Here is a 24,911-nt window from a genome sequence, read left to right as displayed (position 1 = left end):
GAGGACTTCTGCTATTCATCTCCCAAAATAACAAAAGGGCGTGGTAACTGTTGAATAAGAGATTTAAATTCATTGATGGGAAAGACTTCATTAGGTGGTAAATAGAGAGATCACACTATATATTTTCTTTGCAAATGTATCTGCACACCTATCACTTGCAATGCTGATTGGATACTCAAAGGATTTTGTGGGGTGTCATTTTGAACATACAAAGCGACACCGCCATGGCTTCCAATATTCAAATGATAGGTGGAGTAATAGGATGTATACTCTCGTGGGCTGGGGCACATATTATTACCAATCATGGTCTCCTGCAGAGATATACAAACAGGAGACACTTCTGATATGAGCAGCCTTAAGTCTTCCCATTTAGCTCTTAATCCCTGAGAGTTCCACTGGAGGAAATTAATGAATTTTACTTTCCTTTAGAGGCTGTTAGATTGGAGCCTCTTTTAAGAGCTTTCAGCTTACTGACTTGCTCCTTTTTTCCGGAAGGAAACCGATTATTTATGGCTGCCTTCCTTTTCAGAGGGTTATCGCTCTCAGGAACACCAGACAAAGCTGGTGTTGCCTGAGGAGGGGTGTGAGGGTTGGACATTGGTGCATCCTCCAAAGGATCAGAAGCACCATTTAAAGCTGGTACAGCCTTCAGTGAGGTGGAAGTGCCAGGTACACCCGGCACAGCCTCCAGAGAGGCAGGAGTACCAGAAATCACTGGTTCTGCTTCCATAGAAGCAGAAGTGCCAGAAACCACTGGCACTGCCTCCAAAGAGGCGAGAGTGCCAGAATCAACTGGCACTACCTCACAAGAGGCAGGAGCGCCAGAAATCACTGGTGCAGCCTCCGAAGAGGCATGAGCGCCAGCAATCACTGGCACCGCCTCCAAAAAGGCAAGAGTACAGGCCGTAACTGGGTTTTTATTTACATTATCTTTGGTAACATTGATATTTCTTCTTCGGTTGGCAGCAACACTGGAAAAGAATATTCCTGGTCTAATGTACTGACTCAACACTCTCTCTTTAGCCTCTCTAAATGTGATACGTTTGGTTACCCTTAATGTTTGAATTACTTTTTCCATGATTTATACATCACAGGTAAGTGAAGATGATGGATGATTGTCTCCACAATGTATACATCTGGCTTCTTTACCACATATGCCCTGCTCTGGTTCACTGCATTTGACACAAGTGGCAGGCTTGCCTTGTAGTTTCTGTCTACAGGACCCTAACATATGTCCGAATTCTTGACAATGAAAACATCTCCTCAGGTCCAAACATTATCTGGCAGTTGATGGTCCTGCCACGGTGGCCACTATTTAGCTTCAGATATAAAACCCAGTCCCAGCTATGATATCTTTTCTGCTTACCAGGTCCAATAAATTAGCAAAGGTGGAAAGTTCCACAAAAATTAAGCCAAATATTTAGAACTATAGTGATACCTCGACATACGAAAGGCTCAACTTACGAAAAACTCGAGATACGAAAGCAAATATGAAAAATTTTACAGCTCTACATACGAAAAGTTTTCAAGATACGAAAGGTTGTTGCTGTAAAGTCCCGAGATTTGCCCGGACCACCGAGAACAATTTTAAAACTCCCGCGCCGCCAACTGAGTAAACTCGCCAACATCCTCCCGCTCTCCCATTGGTTCCTGATGCTAGTCACCCTATAAGATCCTGCTCTCCTATTGGTCAGCATCTACCCCTTGTGCTTTAAGTATTCTATTGGTAAAAGGATGCTGTAAATTGAAAAACTTATTCATGCAATACATTTCATAAAAAAAAAAACATTAGGTAAAGATAGAATAAAGAATAGAAATGAATGGTTATTATACTGTTTGGTAGTTTCAGTAGTTGAAGAGAGATAATGAAAATTTATGGCTTACTGTGTAAAGTGATTGCTTGGCGATTGTTCGATACTCGTAAGTGCTGGATGTAAACAGAAGTTTGGAAGCTATTTTTTTGTTTTTTTATTATAGTTAATGGTTACTTAATAATTATTTGAAATGAGTACATGCAATACATTTAATAAAAAAATTGTGAATTAGATATCATAAAATATAAAATAAATCAGACTGCCAACAAATACGTATTTTTTAGAATTATTGTTTCATTATAGCTGTCAGTAACTCGGTATCTCCATTAGGTAAAGATAGAATAAAGAATAGAAATGAATGGTTATTATACTGTTTGGTAGTTTCATTAGTTGAAGAGAGATAATAATGAAAATTTATGGCTTACTGTGTCCTAGGAAAAGTGATTGCTTGGCGTTCGTTCGGTACTCGTAAGATGGTAAGAGCTGAATGTAGACAATCGATTGGAAGGTTTTTTATTTGTTTGTTTGTGTATTATAGTTAATGATTAATTAATAATTATTTGAAATGAGTACATGCTGATTATTTATACATTTTATTGGCAAATTGTAAGCTTTTAGTTTCTTAGGTTTAGATGTCAGAATCACAGACTAGGCTATAGTAGCAACCGCTAACATAGGCTAGGCTTATTGCTAAGGGACATATGCTAAACTCCAAATATATGCAGTAAAAATGGGGTTGAACATTACATGCAGTTGAATATTACTCAAGTATGTACAGTATTTTGCCTTTATGGAGTCATATTTCTTCCGTCGGATCGGCATCGTAAACCTAGAACATGTGTTTTAGGCCTGGAAATATAATTTACTGGGGTGTTTTTGGAGGGCTTGGAATGGATTAGCCATTTTACATGTAAAATGTGGTCCAAGATACGAAAACATACGAAGGGCGCCTTGGAACGGATTAATTTCGTATCTCGAGGTACTACACAAGATTTGGAACTCTTGGGTTTGAACTCGGGAACGAATACCTAGGGTTCAAGAGCCCCTTCACCACGTCAAGGTGGTCCCAATACGAGGGGGGCACGGTCGCCAGCAGGTGACCGTACACTCGGTGACGCTCGCTGGTGAGCGGCCGAGACGGTTCCCGGTCCGGAGGTGGAACCTCTAGAGCCAGGAGTGGAGGTATCAGCGATGGCTGGTACCTCCACGGTCCCTGTCTTTCTCTTCCCTGAGGAAGGAGAGACGGGCCCTGTTCCCGGAGGAACGGGAGGACCAGCAGAAGGCCTACCTGTCTCACCAGAGCGAGACAGACCCTTGAAAGTCTCTGTGCGAGACTTCTTGTGGGGGGGGGGGGGCGAGGCCACCTTCTTCCTCAGCTGCAGGACCTTGGAAGTATAAGGGGAAGAGGCGGCAGAAGACAACGACGAAGATGAAGACAAAGATGAAGAAGACAACGATGACACCTTCCTTTTCTTCTCTGACTACTTCTTCGCCAAATTCCTCAGGACAGCTGACAGGTCTCCCATCCAGGCTGGAGCTGGGTTGGCTGCGGGGGCAACAGGGCCCAGCTCCACCTGGCCAGGAGGAACCGAAGGAGCGGCAGCACTTCCAAGGGCAGGAACAGGGGCAGCAGGCATAGCTACAGCAACAGGTGGAAGATCCAGGGGCGAGCTCTTCGGGCACTCGAAGTCAGGCAGAGGGGCGAGGACAGCAGAACCTGGGGAAGGGGGTAAATACTCCCTCTTGGGTATGTACGGCAACGGGGCCTGCACCTCAGCCATGGAGGTGACCATCGTCACGTGGTGGATGTAGACCAGGTGAGGAGGAGCCAAGTACCTTGGGGTCGAGACAGTCGTAGTTGTCCTCATCACCCCGTGAGTAACCGGGGCTGCAGCCAGATGAAGGAGGAGTCCCTGGATACTTGGAGTGCCAAGAAAACTCAGTGAACGCCACACCTGCTGCAGGTCCCCACCTGTTGAGGCAAACACACCTGAGGAAGCAACAGTTAGGTTAATGGGGGAGAGGGGGGGAGGGTGGGGGGGGAGGTTCCTGTTTGCTCAGTGGGAGAAAGATCACCCCCGAGTGGACAGAAAACCCCGAGTACAACTCAAAGTCGGGATGTCTCCCTCCCTCCTCTGCACTCGACAGATCGAGTGAAGAGGTGGAGAGAGACATGTCCCCAGAAGAGGAAAGAGCCATACGAGGGAGCTGATGAGGGCGGAGAAAAGAAGACGACGTGTCTGTCACTAGAGGTGTTGAGGGAGAGCTTTCTGACGACACCTTGGCGGCTTTACACGGCTTCTTCCTCTTCTTGTACCACTCCCACTGCTCCTCCAACCAAGAGACACAACAATCACATGTTATTACTCTCGAGCAGTCACGCCTTCGGCACCTTGTGCAAAGGGCATGAGGATCAACACTTTCACTAGAATGGAAAGCCCCACACTTCCAGCCTCCCACTCCAGCACTCCAGGCACACTCTCCGGTTGGATGGGAGGCGCGAGGGCTTATCCGAATTGTGGGACTGCATGATTCTTCTTGCAATGCAATACCACAAAAAACAAAAGAAATACTTACAGAAGCACACTCAAACACACTAAGATTCAGGCTGAAAGCCAAAAAGCACATCTACGATCTCACGATAGAAGTGGGCAGAGAGGTCAACACATCTGCACCCGATGGCAGTCGAAAGTAAAGTGGAATGTTTACCTCCAGTCGGGCGGGAATCCCGACCATTGGACAAGCAGTTACTGCCGAAATACCTTGTCATTAAATCATATGACCGGTCCAGCTGCCGCTGAAAGTAATTTCTTATGTAAAGGACTGATGATTAGTATAACATTTTGGAACAACCCTTAATTATATGACAGACAACCGAATGAGAAGGTCGAGTGGTAGACAACTGATGTATTGCATTTGATAGCTATGAATCTTGCCATTGCATGAGGTGCATTGGGCCATTGAGTTGCTATACTCATTTGAACTTGCATGTACTATTATATCGCTGATTACTACTGACGTAGCCATTATGATTGATGTCTTTTGATATGTCTCATCCTTGTGATTGATGCTTCTTTGATATGTCTGATACTTATGACTGATGCTTTTTTGTTATTTCTCATGCTTATGATTGATGCATTTTTGATATGTTTATAATGGATGCTTTTTAATATGTCTCATTATTAGGTTAACGTAAAACTAATATTATTTCTTTTGTTGATTTAAATCAGCCTTGTTTACTTTTTTGTTTACTTTTAAGTTAAATTTTTGCTGAGTATGTTTACTCTTGTGTCACCGTAAGTTAAGTGGCTTTACGATTGTTTCAGTGTTTTTGCGCCTCCTCCTCCTCTTTTGTGTATTAGTGAACTATCGTTTTAACGATTGTTATTCTTTTGCTTTGAGTGTTTATAAACACTGGGAAGGTGATGAGTGGACGTGGTCGACCGGTCAACGAGAGTTCGGGTCTTGACAAGCTCTCACCAGTACTGTTTACCGTCGCAGCATATATTTTGATTTGGAGGACGACTTTGGATACTTACCTTTTGGACCACGCACTTGGATATTTCGCTCACGGATTTTGGAAGACTCATATATACGTCTGTTGTGTGTGTGTCCCTGGATCACGGCTTTTTTCTCGCGCAGGTGTTGTTGTCACCAGCGACCCTCATACTGCTGTTGAGAGTTTAGCAGACACTCTGTCATCTGCGACTGCTGTTTCTGCCCCTTTTTCCCGTCTGAGGATTTTGACGGGTAAACCAGTGTCGTTGCTGTATCCCGGCACTGGATTCTGGATTTACCTGCCGTGTCATCCTCGTCCAGCTGTTATACGGGAGTGAGAGCTACTTGACTCGTGAGGTGGCTAGTAGGGAGTCTGTCGCCAGGTAAGACGTATTATCGTTCCTCTTGCATCGGGAAATGTGTTGACCTTCAGTATTTGCCCTTCCGTTAGCAGCTTGATGAACTGATCACGGCCCTGAGTTCAACTCCTCTTCTGGAATTTCACCTGAGGTGAAATTGTTTATTTTTGCCAATTTTTATTATTTATAAATATATATATGTGTAAGTTTACATGTATATGTTGTCATATTTGTTTGTGTGTTAGTATTTAGTGGACCGAGTTCCACATTGTTTAGCTTTGTGTTGTAGGTAGGAATATTAAGGTTTTCCTTGTTATCATTTCTTACTTCCTTCTACCTTATTATTATTAGGTTATTGATTATTTTGGCTAGCCTTATTTGGATCCTCCTTGTTATTATCAAGTGTTTTCTCTCTTGTGATTTTCTCTTGTTTAGGGCTTAGTGTATTAGCTTTAGGTTTTCTTGTGAGTTCCCGAGAACCAGGTATTTGTTCTCTTGAATATTCTGTACAATTGAGTGTATTTAATCTCACAAGGTTGATTTAAGTCATTGTTCTAGTTTATAATAAATATTGTTAAGTTTTCTTGAGTTTCTGTTTCCGTCCTTCCTTGTCACTGAGGTACATTTACTGAATGCAATCCTTGAGAATATAAAGACCTAAAAAGAACCTGTACTGCAACCTGGGAGGTTGTAACAGTTGGCGACCGTGACAGGATTGCACTCAGGTGTTCTCAGTGTTTTGGTTGGCGGAACAGCGCTTGGTGGATTTAGCAGTATTTGTTGTTTCATAGTGTATTGCCTTACTCCCCCTTTAATTTTGGAATCATGGAGGAATTTATTTTTGATCCAGCTGAGTTTTTGGGGTCGGCAGATTGCCTTAGGCATCTTCCTGTTCTGAATAAGGAGTATTTGGTGAGCTGTGCTCGCTGGTTAGGTGTGCCACCCAGGGCTGCAAACACTAGGGCCCAGTTGCTGATAGCTGTGAAAAGTAAGGTAGCTCAAGGTATGGCTGAAGGAGAAAATTTAGTTAGGGATTTTGACAGTGTTGGTGATAGTGACTCAGAGCGAGAGGGTAGTGTGATTGAGGATGTGAGTGTGAATCCAGGTCTTTCTTTGTTTGAAGATCCTCCGCGTACTGGAACTATTTTTGAAGGGCAGGCTAATTTGCAAATTAAATCAAATGTGTCCACTAACCCCTTTTTGGTAGAAAACCCTGTCCCAGTGAATGTAGCCCCAGTACAGCCTGTAGTGTCTCAGGAGGACAGTGAATATAACTTAATTTGTAAGAGAATAGAGTTAATGAAGCTCGAGTTTGAAGAGAACGAGAGGGTGAGGCGGCATGAACTAGAGATGGCCAATGTAAATTTGGAGTTGGCTAGGTTACAAGGTTCTCCTAATAGATTAAGTACTCCCTGTGGACCATCTCCTGATAAATTTAATATAGGCGCAGCTCTGAAGTTGGTCCCTGTATTTGATGAGAGAAATGTGCCTGAATTTTTTAAGGCTTTTGAACGGGTAGCTACCAGGTTGTCTTGGCCCACTGAGATGTGGACAGTCCTAATTCAGTGTAGGCTGGTGGGCAAGGCAATCCGGGTGTATAATTCTTTGGAGGAGGGTGTAGCCCGTGATTAAAATAAAGTGAAGGCGTTAGTCCTCAAGGCCTATGACCTTGTCCTGAGGCCTATCGCCTAAAATTTAGGAATTTTGTTAAGCACCCTGCTCTTTCATTTGTAGAATTTGCTAGGCTCAAGGAAGAGCAGTTTGATGATTGGCTAAAGAGCCGACAGGTGACCTCTTTCTCCTCCTTAAGGGAATTAATGCTGTTGGAGGAATTTAAGAAACATTGTAGCAAGGAACTGAGAATATATTTAGAGGAAGTAAAAGCTGCCAGTATAAGTAAGGCGGCTCAGATTGCTGATGAGTTCATCTTGACCCATCGAGCTGGGTCTGGTAATTTTAGTTCCCAGGTAACAAATTTCCAGCCTGCTAGGCCAAATAATTTTAATATGAAATCTCGTAATGTTGGAGATACTGGGGTAAAGCATTCAGGAGTCCCAACTTATTCTAAGAATGAGAATGGTCAGGGAAAAGTCTCAAGTGGTGGGCACACTAGAGTCTTTTCCAAAAACCAGTTGATATATGGTAATGTGAGTAGAGGTAGTGGGACCCGCTTTTGGTGCAATAAGCCCGGGCATTATCAGGCTCAGTGTAATGCCAGAAGGAGGTATCTCCAGAGAAATGGTGACAGTAGTGGTCACAACCCTATATCTCTAATTTCAAATAAGTCTAATCCCAAGGTTGAGAATCCATCAGTGGTTGTTAGTGGTAATGAGATTAGTTGTGACAGCGGTAATGTGAATCCACCTGGGAGTAGTCAGGCATGACTCTATGATAAATATATCTGGCCTGGTAGACTGGTTACTGATTCAGGAGTCCTTAAGGTGAAATTTTTGCGAGACACAGGGTCTGCTCGGTTATTAGTATTGAAAGAATCATTGAATAGTCTAGTTAAATATTCAGGGAATTATGTGGTTCTGGGAGGGTTCCCGAACACAGTGGTTTCAGCTCCCTTGGTAGAAGTTGAGTTATCCTTCCCTGGGTATAATAAAGTAACTGAGTTGGCTGTTGTGGAGAGTCTCCCCATTCCAGGTATTGATGGTATTTTAGGAAATGACATGTTAGACCATAAGGGTCTGGAATTATTCCCTATTTTGACTATGGATGCTTGTCCCGTGGCTGTGACGACCCGGGCATCTGCTAAGGCAGCTAATTTGATAAATGATGATGACTTAGATTTAAGTAGTTTAGAAGTAGAGTTAGAAAGGCCCGGGCCAGTAGATAGTCCTAGTAGTATTAGTGATATCTTGCAACCCGATTGGGACCGTTTCACGTTTATTGAGGCTCGGAAACAAGAGTTTGATTTTGAGTTGGGTGACACAGCCGATTCAACTAAACCAAGGTTTTGTGTAATAAAAGGTTTGTTATACAGAGTTAGTCGCCCATCTACACATGATCTGAACAAGACTTCTCGAGTGGAACAAATTGTGGTTCCCTCACAATTTAGGAGTCTGTTTTGAGGTTGTCACATGATGATTCTTTTTCTGGTCACTTTGGAGTATTTAAGACTTTCAAGAGGTTGGCAAAATGTTTTTGGTGGCCAGGATTAAAATTATCAGTGAAACAATTTGTTAGTAACTGTGAGGTTTGTGAGGTGATGGGAAAACCCAATCAAGTAATCCCTAAAGCACCTTTAAATCCAATTCCTGCAATTGGGGAACCTTTTGTAGAATTGGTAATAGATGTGGTAGGGCCTTTGCCCAGAACAAAGACTGGGTTTACTCATCTCCTGACGATTATGGACAGGGCTTCTAGATTTCCTGAGGCATTCCCAATGAAAAAAATTACCTCAAGAGCAGTATTTGAAAAGCTTATTGAATTTTTCTCCAGATATGGACTCCCTCGTAAAATTCAGACCAACTGTGGGACGAATTTTATGAGTAAGGTATTTAGGGGTAAGTGTGCTGAACTGGCCATTCAGCACACTACCAGCGTACCTTATCATCCAGAGAGTGAGGGTGTGGTGGAAAGATTCCACCAGACACTTAAATCAGTGTTAAAGAAATACTGTTATGAACAAGGAGAGGATTGGGAAAAAGGGCTTCCCTTTGCTCTCTTTGCTATAAGGAACCATCCAAATTCATCTACAGGTGTAGCTCCCTTCGAGCTGGTGTTTGGACACAGGGTACGTGGTCCGTTGGAAATTTTCCACGAATTGCTTGCATCTGGTCAGAAGGGAGAAATTAATGTGGTGGAATTTGTAGAGAATTTACGGAAGAAATTAGCCATTGCATGGAAATTTGCAAGAGAAAATTTGGCTTCCTCCCAAGCAGTCATGAAATCAAATTTTGATAAGAAAACCAAGGTGCGGTCGTTTGAGCCTGGGGAATTGGTATTGGTGTTGAGTACAGACTCAGACAATTTCCTCGAACCAAGGTATAAAGGGCCCTGGAAGGTTTTGAGAAAATTGTCTGAGGTGAATTATGAAATTGAAGCCCCCGGGACCAAACGAAAGTGCCGGGTCTTTCATATTAATAGATTAAAATCTTATATTTCCTGTGGTAGAGATCCTTTAGCTATTGTATATGAGCCTGTCTCTATGGTTGTAGAGCCTCCAGAAGATAACTTTGAGGACTTAGTTGGTCAGGTGTCTTCTGATGCTCTCTTTAATAATATTCAAAATCTAGAGGTTTTGAAAGGAGGGCTTGACCATCTGGAAGTTACCCAGAAAAGGGACATTATTAATTTAATCTGTTCTTTTCCAGAAGTATTTCAGAGTTCGCCAGGTAGGACGAGGTTGCTTCAGCATGATGTAGATGTGGGCAGCACTTCCCCTGTAAAGCAGAGTCCTTATCGACTAAATCCAGTGAAGAGGGACATAGTCGAGGAGGAAATAAAGTATATGCTGGAGCATGACCTCATCCAACCTTCGATAAGTCCTTGGAGCTCTCCGATTGTTCTGGTTAAGAAGTCTGATGGGAAGTACCGTATGTGTGTGGATTACCGTAAGGTTAATGCCAGTACTAAAAATGACTCCTTTCCTTTGCCCCGCATTGATGACTGTCTCGATCAGATAGGGTCTGCAAAATTTATTACCAAGTTGGATCTGTTGAAAGGATATTGGCAAGTGCCCCTGTCTGATCGAGCCAGGGAAATTTCTGCTTTTGTAACTCCCTTTGGGCTTTACGAATGTAAAGTAATGCCTTTTGGGATGAAGAATGTTGCATGTACCTTTCAGCGGCTTATGAACAGTCATTTGTGGTTTGGAAGGCACTGAAATTTATATTGATGATTTAGTTGTTCACAGCAATGATTGGCGAACTCATACGGTAAGGTTGAGAAAAGTGTTTGAAGCTTTGAGGGCTGCCGGTCTTGTTGTGAACTTAGGTAAGTGTGAATTTGGCAAGGCCAAAGTATGTTATTTGGGTCATGAGGTTGGTTTGGGACAGGTAGCCCCTAAACAAGCCAATCTCGAGGCCATTATAAATTTGAAGAGGCCGTGCAATGTCAGAGAAGTTCGGAGAGTTCTTGGCATGATGGGCTATTATAGGCAGTTTGTCCGAAACTTCTCGGACATTGCTCAGCCGCTTACTAAGCTATTAGAAAAAGGACAGAAATTTGTGTGGTCTCCTCAATGTGAAGAGTCTTTTATTAAACTTAAACTGGTGTTGGTGTCAAACCCAATATTAATGTCTCCTGATTTTCAGAAACCTTTCATTATTGCAGTGGATGCCAGTGATGTAGGCATTGGGGTGTCCTCTTTCAGAGAAATGGGGCTGGAGAGGTTCGTCCTGTGTCTTACTTCAGCCGTAAGTTATTGGCAGCGGAGAAAAGTTACTCCACTATCGAGAAGGAGGCCTTGGCCTTGGTTCGCACTCTGCTACATTTTAAACCCTATGTTACTAATTTCTCTTTCCCTATAGAGATTTGGACTGACCACAATCCTCTAGTGTTCATCGAACGGATGAAAGGATCCAACCAGAGGATTTTAAGGTGGGCTCTGCAGTTGCAGGAATTCTCTCTGGTTATCAAACATATTAAGGGATCTGAGAACCGTATTCCTGATGCCCTTTCTCGCATGTAATCTTGGCTATTGTCCCTCCCTCGCCCTTCTCGTGTCTTCATTGGGTTTGTATAAAACTATTTTTTCATAGTAAAATATGATGGCAAGTATGTGTGAGTATGAGTGAGCCCTTATCTTAGGGTTTAGTTTAGATGTAGGTTTGGTTAAGTGCATTGTTTTTGTATGTTCAACCTCGGTAAGGTCTGTATGTCAACCTCGGTAAGGTCTATCAGTTTTTTTTGGTACTCATTCGAGTCTTGGTTTAGCCTTCTTTAAGGTGCCCTATTGTCTGGTTTGGTAAGTTTTCTTCGTGAAGCTATGCTTCTTTTGTCATGTATATTGTAATAATATTCATAACCTTTATTTTTCAGGGTGGTTTAAATATTTATCTTGATCTGGTTTTGTATCTCTATAATATGTTAATTCCTTTTCATTTCAGCATTCTTACAGTATTTGATTTAAAAAAAAATGTATTCTATGTGAATAATTTTGTTTTGTTTTGGGGGAGGAAGGTATTAGGTTAACGTAAAACTATTATTATTTCTTTTGTTGATTTAAATCAGCCTTGTTTACTTTTTTGTTTACTTTTAAGTTAAATTTTTGCTGAGTATGTTTACTCTTGTGTCACCGTAAGTTAAGTGGCTTTACGATTGTTTCAGTGTTTTTTGCGCCTCCTACTCCTCTTTTGTGTATTAGTGAACTATCGTTTTAACGATTGTTATTCTTTTGCTTTGAGTGTTTATAAACACTGGGAAGGTGATGAGTGGACATGGTCGACCGGTCAACGAGAGTTCGGGTCTTGACAAGCTCTCACCAGTACTGTTTACCGTCGCAGCATATATTTTGATTTGGAGGACGACTTTGGATACTTACCTTTTGGACCACGCACTTGGATATTTCGCTCACGGATTTTGGAAGACTCATATATACGTCTGTTGTGTGTGTGTCCCTGGATCACGGCTTTTTTCTCGCGCAGGTGTTGTTGTCACCAGCGACCCTCATACTGCTGTTGAGAGTTTAGCAGACGCTCTGTCATCTGCGACTGCTGTTTCTGCCCCTTTTTCCCGTCTAAGGATTTTGACGGGTAAACCAGTGTCGCCGCTGTATCCCGGCACTGGATTCTGGATTTACCTGCCGTGGCATCCTCGTCCAGCTGTTATACGGGAGTGAGAGCTACTTGACTCGTGAGGTGGCTAGTAGGGAGTCTGTCGCCAGGTAAGACGTATCATCGTTCCTCTTGCATCGGGAAATGTGTTGACCTTCAGTACCTGGCGTACAGTATTTGCCCTTCCGTTAGCAGCTTGATGAACTGAACATGGCCCTGAGTTCAACTCCTCTTCTGGAATTTCACTTGAGGTGAAATTGTTTATTTTTGCCAATTTTTATTATTTATAAATATATATATGTGTAAGTTTACATGTTTATGTTGTCATATTTGTTTGTGTGTTAGTATTTAGTGGACCGAGTTCCACATTGTTTAGCTTTGTGTTGTAGGTAGGAATATTAATGTTTTCCTTGTTATCATTTCTTACTTCCTTCTACCTTATTATTATTAGGTTATTGATTATTTTGACTAGCCTTATTTGGATCCTCCTTGTTATTATCAAGTGTTTTCTCTCTTGTGATTTTCTCTTGTTTAGGGCTTAGTGTATTAGCTTTAGGTTTTCTTGTGAGTTCCCGAGAACCAGGTATTTGTTCTCTTGAATATTCTGTACAATTAAGTGTATTTAATCTCACAAGGTTGATTTAAGTCATTGTTCTAGTTTATAATAAATATTGTTAAGTTTTCTTGAGTTTCTGTTTCCGTCCTTCCTTGTCACTGAGGTACATTTACTGACTGCAATCCTTGAGAATATAAAGACCTAAAAAGAACCTGTACTGCAACCTGGGAGGTTGTAACACTCATGCATACAATTGATGCTTTTTTATATGCCTCATGCCATTAATTTACATTGCTAGTGACAACCATTGTGTCCATGATTGGTATTGCTATGCACATTGTATTTTTTTTATTTATGTATTGAATTCCCTTTGAGTGATCACTCTGCATGTCATTGCATTGTAGTCGAGGACTGACCTCATCTCGTAGCACTGCGGATGAGCTGAGACCCCCACTGATTCTGGCAGATAGTCCACTTAGAGTTAGCTTGCCTAGTATGTTCCACCTGAGTTTTCCTACCTTTTTTTGGGGTGGAGAATGTCACGAAAAAATTCAGTGCACAGGATTCTTTGCTTCAAAACTCCCACCGAATGTACAGTGGCTGAAAAATAGCAAGAACTTACCGAATGAGGTGTGTCACAAACGTGAATATCATTGCACATTTTGCTGAAATGCACGTACGAGCCACAGTATACAACGTCAAGTTTCGTCTCATCGCTTGTTTGAGTAGTTTAGTGTAAATTTCAAGTCTTTAAGCCCAAGGACATAAGTGTGAAATGACCTAGTTAGTAACAGCCTGGTAGGAAGTTGGCCCATCGCGAAATAGAATCGGCCTTGTCGTTCCAGGGTTCCTGTATGAGAAAGATGTGTGGGCTGGTCTCTGAGTTATTAAGCTGTAGATAGTATGGCAGTTGACAAACTGTAAGTGTTCCTTGTGTCTTTGAAGTGAGAATAACTGCCTGGGCGTTTGGAACTGCAGCGGCGTAGTGATGATTGTATACAAATTGCAATTTTTTCTTTTAGTTTGCGGACGATTTTTTAGCCCACGTGTTTTGTGTTTCAAGTACAGTTGTAGGAAGTTAGTAAGTACATTGTTGAAGAGTTGAGTGATTGTTTTGTGAGGGTGATTATCGAGATGGATTTATTTTTGTAGGTAAATTCTGAAAACCTGATACATGACTCGTTTATCCTTTACATAGCAGCTAAGACCCTTTTATAGTTCGTGGGTTGGTTGTGCAGTCTAACAGCACAGCGAACAGTGACATCTGTCAAGGAAATTCCCAACATTTTACATGGGAGTGTCCTACCACAACAACTCTTCACCCTATATGAAATACATCTGGATAGGCTGTAACCATTTTCTCAAAAGCTAATATCTCAAAAAAAATTAGAAAGGAAGGTTAAAATTCTCACCAAGATACTAGCAAAGGATTAGGCTTCCTTCAGGTCAGGTGATGATTGACCAAATCGGTCTCACTACTGATCCATTCAGGTTAGGCTAACATGTGTCTAATTCTAATATGGCTGCCACCATCAGCCAGTCACATTTTGTCTTTATCACCAAATATCACACTGATCCTAAAATTTCACAAATGCAAACTACACAGATCAGTGAAGTAATAACCAACCATAATAATCCTGGTTACGGCACCATTTTATTACTACTCGCTTAGTAATAAGTAGAGCATTTCAAATCACAAGGGATCATATAGCCTACAGTGAATTGAAACATGAATAACCACAACGTAGCCTAAGTCCTATATTACAACACCCAGATTTCTATTCTTATTTCAATTGTCAATCAAGATATGACATTGTGCTGTGTACACCAATCAGTACAAAAATTTTTACCAACTTACTGTAATTGTGAATGATGGATTTGTTATCATGAATGAGTTCACTATCCTTGCCTAGATGGTTTGAGATCCGGACTAAGCACGGTCTCCTTTCCACTATTCTCATTCAGAGAACATTATAGGAAACACTTCCCTATCATCAGACATGCACATCCAAAAAGGAATTTCCCCAAACGAACTTCAAGTGGTTATGATACAGAGATCCCGATGGCTTCTCAGAGATCATTGGACTAGATCGTCTACATAACCGCTTGTTTGGGCTAACACGACTCGACTTGACTCTGTCAGACCTGTGATCAGACTGACTTACTGACCATCGTCAGCCAACACCAAAACATTCAGCCAAATACCTAAACAAGAAAACAACCGATGGTCAGTAATTAAGAGCTATTACACGCTCACTTACAAACTAATCCATGAAATAACCAAACACAATGCTTTTCTTTACTAAAAAATATGACAAAACATAATATCTTCCTTTCTTACAATATGCATTTCCACTTATGTAAAAGAGGAAAATATATGCAAAGATACATTACAACTTGTGGTAAAGTACCACCTCTCTTGTCAAAGTTTCAACAAGGGTTGCAAACTCAGGAAGGCTCACGAACAATCCCCGACACAGCTCCAGTCCTAGGGGCAGAACCGCCAGAACAAGAGACAAGAGTTCGAACCCGAGTTTGCCCTCCTGTGGTACCCGCAACACTACACCCCTGGGTCAGCGCCAACAGTTTCTGTTCCCGAAGGAGCATGAGAGCTAACGAGAGAACCAACTGCCTCCTCAGTGGAGGAGGCAGACTCTTCAAAACCCCATGACAGGACCTCTTAGGGGGTGGAGAGACTGCCTTCCTCTTCTTAGGCTGGGAAGCCTTCGACAAGGAAAGACGGGAGGCGGTAGAGGATGACGACAATGAAGACAATGACGGTGATGAAGACAACAACACCTGACGAGACCTCTTCTTCCTCTTCGACTTCGTCTTCATTAGCATATGCAGGAAAGCTGTCAGATTCCCCCAAGAGGTAGCAGACAGCTGTACAAGAGCAACAACAGGTACAGAGACAACAGTGGGTGCAACAGAGATGTAACCTCAGACACTATCAATAGGGGTAGTGTCACAACAGGAGCAGGCAGAGGCACCACCCCAAATCCAGCTGGAGGTGACACTGATGTAACTGAAGATGGCAGATGAAAACTAGTGCCCATGACCACCAAAAGGGCCACATTGGTGGGGTGATGATCAAACCCCATAATCAGCTCTGTGGCGAACCTGTGTTGGGTCACAGTGGCAGTGCTGGGAGTCACAACAGCATGGGTAACTGCTGAGGATATCACAGCAGTAGTACTGTTCAAGTGGGTCAGCAACCCACTCACTGTCGGAGGCCCTGTTAGGCCAAGAGAAGTCTAAGACTGTTCCAGCCTTGACACCACACCCACAGAAGAAAATCCACCCCTCACTCTGAAGTGGAATTATCTCTTTCGGAGCAAGAAGAAACCCCCAGAGGATTTGTTGCCCTGGTCACCACCAACCCCATCCCTCTGCTCTACCTCCCCAAAAGAGTTGGACGAGGAAGGTGAGGGAGGAATTTCTCCCAAAGAAGATACAGCAAGCACAGGCCATTTTCCAGGAGATACAATGACGAAGGGTCGGCCACCAAGGGTGCCATTGGAGGCGTGTTACTCCCAGATGAAACCTTGGCAGCCTTCCTCTCGTATCACTCCTTCCCGTTTCACTTCCTCCACTACTCCGGATACCAGTCACAACACTCCGCACAAGTACTAGATCTAGAGTACTCATGCCCCCAGCAATATGAGCAAAGGGCATGAAGATCAATGTCAATCAAGAGAGCAGAAATTGCTGCATCTCTTGCTGCCAACCCTTGAACACACACCGCACAAATACTGTCATCTTAGACAATTGTGATTCATGGGTTTGCATTATAATCAAACACATAATTATCCACAATTATACACAAGTATTCACAATAAGAATACACACAAACAGAAAGATCCAACCAAGATATGATGAAAGAAACAGCAAACAGTCGGGCAGAGAGCAATGAGACATACATCTACTCTACGCAACAGCCGAAAGCAAATTGGAATGTTTACGTCTGGTCAGGAAGGGACTCCCGGCTACCGAACTGGTAGTTAACTACTGGACCATCTTGTTTGAAAGTGTCCAGGCTTCACCTAAAGTAATTACTGTAAAGACCGTGGGTTGGTATATCATGTAGAACAAATAACAACTAAACTCATATGCCAAAAGTATTCATAAACAAAAATGAAAATACAGTAAGTCAAACAGTCAGTTGAGCAGAGGAGACCCCTACACTTGACAGCAGCTGAAAGAAGTTAGCACATACCGACGACCCTGCCCATCCTTACTGTCTGTAGTTAAGTACATATCTTGTTTAAAAGTTAAATGGCCGTTCCCAGCTCATGCTGAGAGTAATATCCTATGTAAAGACCGAAGATTTGTATTCCTGTAGGAACAACCCAATCTTACTTATTATTCTGACTTAATGCCAGATTTCTACCTACATCAAACCATAGGAACAGATTTCTGTTGCACTCAGGGACTGCCTGTACTTTCATTTAAGAGATGAAGGTTTGTATCCTCGTGGGAACAAATGATTTCGTTTTTACAACTCTGATGTTCCTAACCTCAGGAGTTAAAACTTTAAACCATACATGAATGGCAGTACTCATAAAAGTATAAAGAATCTTTTAAATACTTACAGAAAAATAAAATGGACAGAAATCCTATCCCGTTCCCAACAAGACCTAGAAACACATTTCCTTCTTGACAATTAAGTCTTCAACTTTACTTTCTTAAGACCTCCAACCAAATCTGCAAGATAAAGATACTGATCATTATAAATATACAGGATATGTACTAGGTTCACATTTGTATACAGGCATTAATGTTTCCCTCAGTAGCAATCAATATACAATGTCCTGAAGACTAAGCAAGCGTACTGTATATACACAAGTCCCCAATTCAAGCCACGCTCAGGCTGCTGAAGTAAAATAATTGATGTTTCATGTGACTACAGGTCCCCTTTAAATCTGTTTAGCCCTCTTTCTATTTCAGACCATCTTTAAGGACAAATGAACTGACTGTATATCCATCTTCCTATAAAGCAATAATGATTATTGAGGTCAACAAAAAGTGTGTCATAAGGGCAGCAAAGGCTGGTGTTGGCCCAAAGAGAAAAATTTCTCAAAGTCATTTCTTCAATAAAATGAAGGGTGTTTTAATTCCAGAGTTGTTGAAGGAATAGAATTTTACCTTTCCCATTCCATTCAAACTTCAGCTGAGAACTCTTATGGTTCGTGTTAACAGACTTTAACCTTTAAACGCCGACTGGACGTATTTTACATCGACATTTTTTGTCTCTCGGGTGCCAACTGGACGTATTTTACGTCGACATACAAAAGTTTTTTTAAAAATTCGCGGAAAAATACTTTTAGGCCTACCAGCCAAAAACTCTTGAATCACGCGCCTTGGGGGTGGGGGATGCTGGGAGTTCACGGATCAAGGAGTTGTTTTGTTTACAATCGTTATGCAGGCGCGCAAGCGCGAATTTCTTTCTTGCCGCACTAAAAAGTATCTGTGACACATCTCGGAAATTATTTCGTCAGTTTGACATAATTTTTGTACCATTTTAAATTAGCCGTTACATGAAGTATTATATATGAAAATGCGCGCATTTTTATGTAGAATACAACAATAAATACTCATGATTGTAGCTTTTATCAGTTTTGAGATATTTTCATATAAATAACGATAAGTGCCAAAATTTCAACCTTCGGTCAACTTTGACTCTACCGAAATGGTCAAAAAACGCAATTGTAAGCTAACTCTTATATTTTAGTAATATTCAATCATTTACCTTCATTTTGCAACTCATTGGAAGTCTCTAGCACAATATTTCGATTTATGGTGAATTTATGAATAAACTTTTTCCTTACGTCCGTGCGGTAACTCTTCCGAAAAAAATCATACATGCGATTGTGGTAATGTTTGCACCATTTTAAAATTAGCCGTTACATAAAGTTTTATATATGGAAATGTGCGCAATTTCATGCACAATACAAATAAAAACAACCCATGGTTGTAGCTTTTATCAATTTTGAAATATTTTCATATAAAAAATGATAAGTGACAAATTTTCAACCTTCGGTCAACTTTGACTCTACCGAAATGGTCGTAAAACGCAATTGTAAGCTAAAACGCTTATATTCTAGTAATATTCAATCATTTACCTTAATTTTGCAACAAATTGGAAGTCTCTAGCACAGTACTTCGATTTATGGTGAATTTATGAAAAAAATAACATTTTCTTTACGTCCGCGCGGTAACTCTTCCGAAAAAATCATACATGCAATTGTGGTAATGTTTGCATCATTTTAAATTAGCCGTTACATAAATTTTTATATATGAAAATGTGCGCAATTTCATGTAGAATACAAAAAAAATAATTGAAGGTTGCAGGTTTTCTCATTTTTGAAATATTTCCATATAAATCACGATAAATAGAAAAAAAACCACGTTCGGTCAACTTTGACTCTACCGAAATGGTCGAAAAACGCAATTGTAAGCTAAAACTCTTACAGTCTAGTAATATTCAGTCCTTTATCTTCATCTTGAAACAAATTCCAAGTCTCTAGCACAATATATAGATTTATGGTAAATTTAAAAAAAAAACTTTCCTTCCCTCCGCGCGCGGATTCTCCGCCACAAATCTCCGAAATGCGTACGTCCCATTCTCGGAATATTTGCTCCATTTCATATTAGGCATTTCATAGAGTTTTAAATATGAAAATGTGCGCAATTTCATGTGGAATAAAACGAAAAATATTTGAAGGTTGTAGCTTTTCTAATTTCCGAAATAATTGCATATAAAAAAATATATAAAAAAATTCGACATTCGGTCAACTTTAACTCGTCATATATGGTCGAAAACTGCAATTGTAAGCTAATACTCTTACAGTATAGTAATATTCAATCATTTGTCTTCATTTTGAAAGAAATTGGAAGTCTCTAGGACAATATTTAGATATATGGTGAATTTTTGAAAAAATATTTGCTTACGTCCGCGCGTTACGAATTCATGCATTATTTTGTGATAATATTTTCTCTGTGTTGCTTTTATCGTTTTACAAAGTGTTATATACCAAAATTATCGCAATTTAGTGTACATTACAACGAAAAAAAAGTAACTTGTTACCTTTAACTGTTTTGCGCACAGCGCGATTTGAATACAATTATATATGAAATTTCGTTTTTGTGCTATTATATATCGCATTATTTATATATGATAATAATTTTTTTCATTTCTGATGGTTGCATACTAAACTTCAGCCAATGACATAAAAAGGAGCCAAAAATGAACTTTTAATCTTGAAAACTAAGCGTGCTGTGATTTTTTGAAAAAAATATTATTTCCGCTTCCGCACTCACTCCGAAACACCTCCGGCACACGGGAGACAATTTTTATTTTACCACTTAGGCGTTTAAGGGTTAATCAACCCAGAGGGCTCCAAAAGGGAAATCAACCTGCAGAGAGAGGAAAGTTATACAGTGAATACACAAATATGAGGGAATAGAAAATAAACCAATACACCTGAAATTCATGACACACCATCAGTGACGAGGCATCTTGTTATTCCCCATCCTAAATATTAGCATTAAGTGACTGACCATGGGATACATAAATTCTGGGGCCCCAAGTAACACTGAACCATCAGAGACAAGGACTGAAGCATCTCCTTAGGGGCGGTGTTAGAGATTCCTGCTCCACTTGTTCTCAAAACTACCCACAGATACAATGATGTGTGCAACTCTTCCACAAAAAATAGCCTAACCTAGGATACAGTGGTAATCATATCCATTCTGGCACTCCTTGAGGTGACCAAAGGATTCTCTCCTCTGCAGACAATGGAGATAATACTCAAAATAGGCCTACTAGGGTCACCCTAAGTTACATAAGGTTGGGATGTCTCCCCTAGAGCCTAGCCTAAGCAGCCTATGATGTACTTTGCCCAATTTCTGTAATATTAAGAAGGGTAAATTGTATTTTTCCTAACTAGACAAACCTGAGGTCATTTACATTAGGAATTACTTTCAGCAAAGTTGGAAATCTCTTGAACAAGGTAGTTAGGCAGAAACTAGCATCTGGTAAGCGTGAATACCTACCTGCCCAGATGTAAACATTCCAGGTTGTCTTTCAGCCCAGGTTTCAGATTGATGGGTGACATGAAGTGGGCCTAAATGTAATGTAAAGGACCACAGATTTGTATAGTTAGAAAAAATACAACTTACTTTTAAAAATTGTTGTGATTTGTTCCTACACAATACAATCCATCAGCCCTTTACATTTGGAAGACTTTGGTTAGAGGTAGGAATCTGAGTGAGCCTCTTAGAACTAACTGGAATTCTCCACACCTGGGCTACTCCTCCTGGTCGCAAGAGCGAGAGGATTACCATGCCTCTGACATATTGATCGGTGTACAGGAAGTGCAAAATCAAATGTTGGACTTCTGGACCTTTTTGAATGAGTGAGGAATCATAACTCATACAAAAAAGGCAATAGGTCAGTCAAAGGCCCAAAAAGGGTTTGTCTTACTGCCAGAGTTTCCTTCTTCCCTTGCTAGAGGAAGGAGCAAGATTGATTTAATGATTCTAGAAAGAAAAACAGAATGGGAGCTTGATCTTTTGACTTAGTGCATCAGAGGCCAGTTCCAGCAAGTGTCAGTTTGAGTCCTATTCTCAGCCCAAAGAAAGATAAGTAGAGGACGAAGAAGGAAGAGGAGAGGCCAGTCACTCTTAATTCCTCTCACTTCCAGAACCACACACCTTAGGCAAGATGCTACTTGTCCTCTTCAAGGAGCCAGGTAAGAAAACACAAATTGTACAGCAGCAACTACAAGTCCAAGAAAAAAGGTGCAATGGACTTGTGCGCAAAACCCGAAGGGAGAAAGACATAAATGTTGCCTGATCAACCACATCTTGCTTCCAGAACCTACAGATTTTTCTGGAATGCAAGGGATGGACCAAGCCATTGTCATCGTGAGCTCTCAGGCGGAGTGCAAAGGTGTCGTCACCACCAACTGCAGAGTACATCATTCCAATCCCCTTATGAAGCCAGGATAAAGACGCTATGGAGTAATGGTAGTTGCATTTGTCAATGTTCTCAAGGGTTGTTTGTAAAAGAGAGAGAGAGAGAGAGAGAGAGAGAGAGAGAGAGAGAGAGAGAGAGAGAGAGAGAGAGAGAGAGAGAGAGAGAGACAGGCTGTTTTGGTTGTTGGCTTGTTAGGTTGTTTGTGTTCGTGTGAATGGATGATTAACAAGCGAACTGCTTGTTCGGCGAGAGGTTCTTTGTCTGTTGGGTCAGTCACAAATCTAGTCTGTATTTTTAAGTCAGTCTGTGATCAGTCTGTGATGGTCGGCAGCGGTCTATGAAGAGTATTGAAGGCGTTGATGGTCAGTTAAATTGTGTTATTGATTTGTTGTTTAATTTGGTGTCGAGTTTGATATTGTTTGCTTTAGAATTGTTGTGCCTCTGAGTTTCTGTTGAGTTGTGAGTTGTTGTAGTTGTGAGTTGTTGAGGGTTGTTGTTGGTGAGCTGTTGCAATTTCTTGATGCTGTTAGTGGGTGTGTGTATTGGCTTGTTATATTGTTGTTTTTTTGTGATGTTAGTGATTGTTTGTGCAGTGGTCTTTTGTTGTGGTTGTTGACCTTGTTTGGTTGTAGTGTGTTGTGTTACGATGGCCGTATCCAGTGGACAGTGCAGCTCCTCGCACTGAGCGTGTCAAGTAGTTGGTAATTACATGTGTTTTGAGTTTTTTTTTTTTTTGTGATCCCGCCAAATTATTTATTGGCGCCCAACGCGGGGCTGCTGGTGTGGCAGCTGCAGGACGGTTGATGTAGTGGGTTGTATGATTGGTGAAGAAAATGAGTATGGAAGGTTTGACTGAAATGGAGAGGCTGAAAGAGGAGTTGCGGTTGGCGAGGGACCCTAAGTAAAGATTGCAAGTGGAGAATGAGAGGTTAAGGGTAGAGTGTGAGGAGCTGAAGAGTGAGTTATAGTAAATGAGAGGAATGTTAAGGAGTGCAAAAGTGGAAATGAAAGAAGAGGCGAAAGGAGCAGAAGACAATGGTTAAGAAAATGGACAAAAAATGATATTGTTATGATACAATAAAGTTTGTTCATACTTAGATATATATATTACTGTATTCTCTGAAGTCCGACAGAATTTCAAAACTTACGACACACGCAGTGGTCGGCCAGGTGGTTAGTACCCATTCCCGCCGCTGGGAGGCAGGTATCAGGAACCATTCCCATTTTCTATTCAGATTTTCTAGTGCCACTGCCTCCTGAGGGGATGTGGGTGGGCACTATGAATATATATATCTGCCAGGTAAGTATGAACAAACTTTATTGTATCATAACAATATCATTTTGTTCATGAGACTTACCTGTCAGATATATATACTATAGCTGAATCCCACCATTGGAGGTGGGAAGAGACAGAATAGGATTTAGGAAACAAATTACATGTAGATGATTGACACCTTGGTTCCTTACCTGTTAGCATAGCTGACTTCATGATTACTGTCACCCGTCTGCTTCTGCTTTTCTAGTCTCTCCTTCGAGGTAGTGACCTGTATAGCTGGTGAGTTCTAGATGATCTGTCAACGGGGGCGTGACCACAATGAGACTAGACCATATTGACCATACTATGAGGGCAACGAAGCAAAAACCACCACCTGACCAAGCCTATCAAAAGTTAATCCTACATAACTTAGGCTAAAGAATGGGAAGTCGCCTCTAGCGGCGACCCAACAACCATAAAAAAATACAATAAAATTAAAAACTCTCCTAACCATTTTCTAAAGGATAGGATGAGTGCTACTTCCTGCCCCAAGATTGTATCCGCGGAAACGCATGGTCCAAGCGAACAGCAGTTCTCATATGTTGTCTTCACATCTCGAAAGTAGTGTGAAGCGAACACCGAGTTGCTTCACCAAAAGGTGGCGCCCAGGATGTCACTGAGTGCCATATTCCTCTGAAATGCCACCAAGGTTGCGATAGCTCTCACCTCGTGAGCATTCACTTTAAACAGTTTCAGATCACTGTCCTTACAGGATGAATGAGCCTCCTTGATGGTGTCTCTCAAGAAGAATGCCAGAGCATTCTTAGACAGGTAAGTCTGGCCTTCTTACAGAACACCACAAATTACTCGAAGGACCTCGACATTCCTTCGTCTTATGTAAATAAAATTTGAGAGCCCTGACAGGGCACAGGACTCTCTCTGGTTCTTTTCCAACAATTTCAGCCATACCTTGATCTCAAAGCTCCTGGGCCAAGGGTTAGATGGGTTTTCGTTCTTGGCTAAGAACATCGGGCTCAAGGAACAAACGGCGTTATGCCCTTTAAAGCCTACATGCTTGCTGATGGCTTGAATTTCGCTAACTCTCTTTGCCATCGCCAAAGCAGTTACGAAAACAGCCTTTCTGGTAACATCCCTTAGAGTTGCAGCATGGAGAGGTTCAAACGGACTGGACGACAGGAACTTCAAGACCACGTCCAAATTCCAGGAAGGTAGCTTAGGCTGAGCCACCTTCGTGGTCTCAAAAGACCTTAAGAGATCGTGAAGGTCCTTGTTGTTAGATAGGTCCAGACTTCTATGTCTAAATACCGCTGATAACATACTTCTGTACCCTTTTATTGTTGGAACTGCCAACTTTTCATCATTCCTTAAATAAAGGAGGAAGTCGGCTATCTGGTTCACAGAGGTCGTGGTAGAGGAAATGCCCTTCTTCCTACACCAACTCCTGAAAGCGGCCCACTTCGATTGGTACATTGCAAGAGAAGAAGCTCTCCTTGCATTGGCAATAGCTCTTGCCACTGGTCTTGAAAAACCTCTCGCTCTGGCCAACTTCTCGATAGTCTGAATGCAGTCAGACTCAGAGTGGGGAGGTTTTTGTGGTACCTCTCGAAGTGGGGCTGTCTGAGTAGATCAACTCTCAACGGTAGCGTCCTCGGGAAGTCTACTAAGAAGGACATGACCTCTGTGAACCACTCCTTCGCAGG

Source organism: Macrobrachium nipponense, chromosome 29, assembly GCF_015104395.2.
Source record: "Macrobrachium nipponense isolate FS-2020 chromosome 29, ASM1510439v2, whole genome shotgun sequence".
In the NCBI taxonomy this organism is placed as follows: domain Eukaryota; kingdom Metazoa; phylum Arthropoda; class Malacostraca; order Decapoda; family Palaemonidae; genus Macrobrachium; species Macrobrachium nipponense.
Note: the sequence above shows the minus strand (reverse complement) of the source record.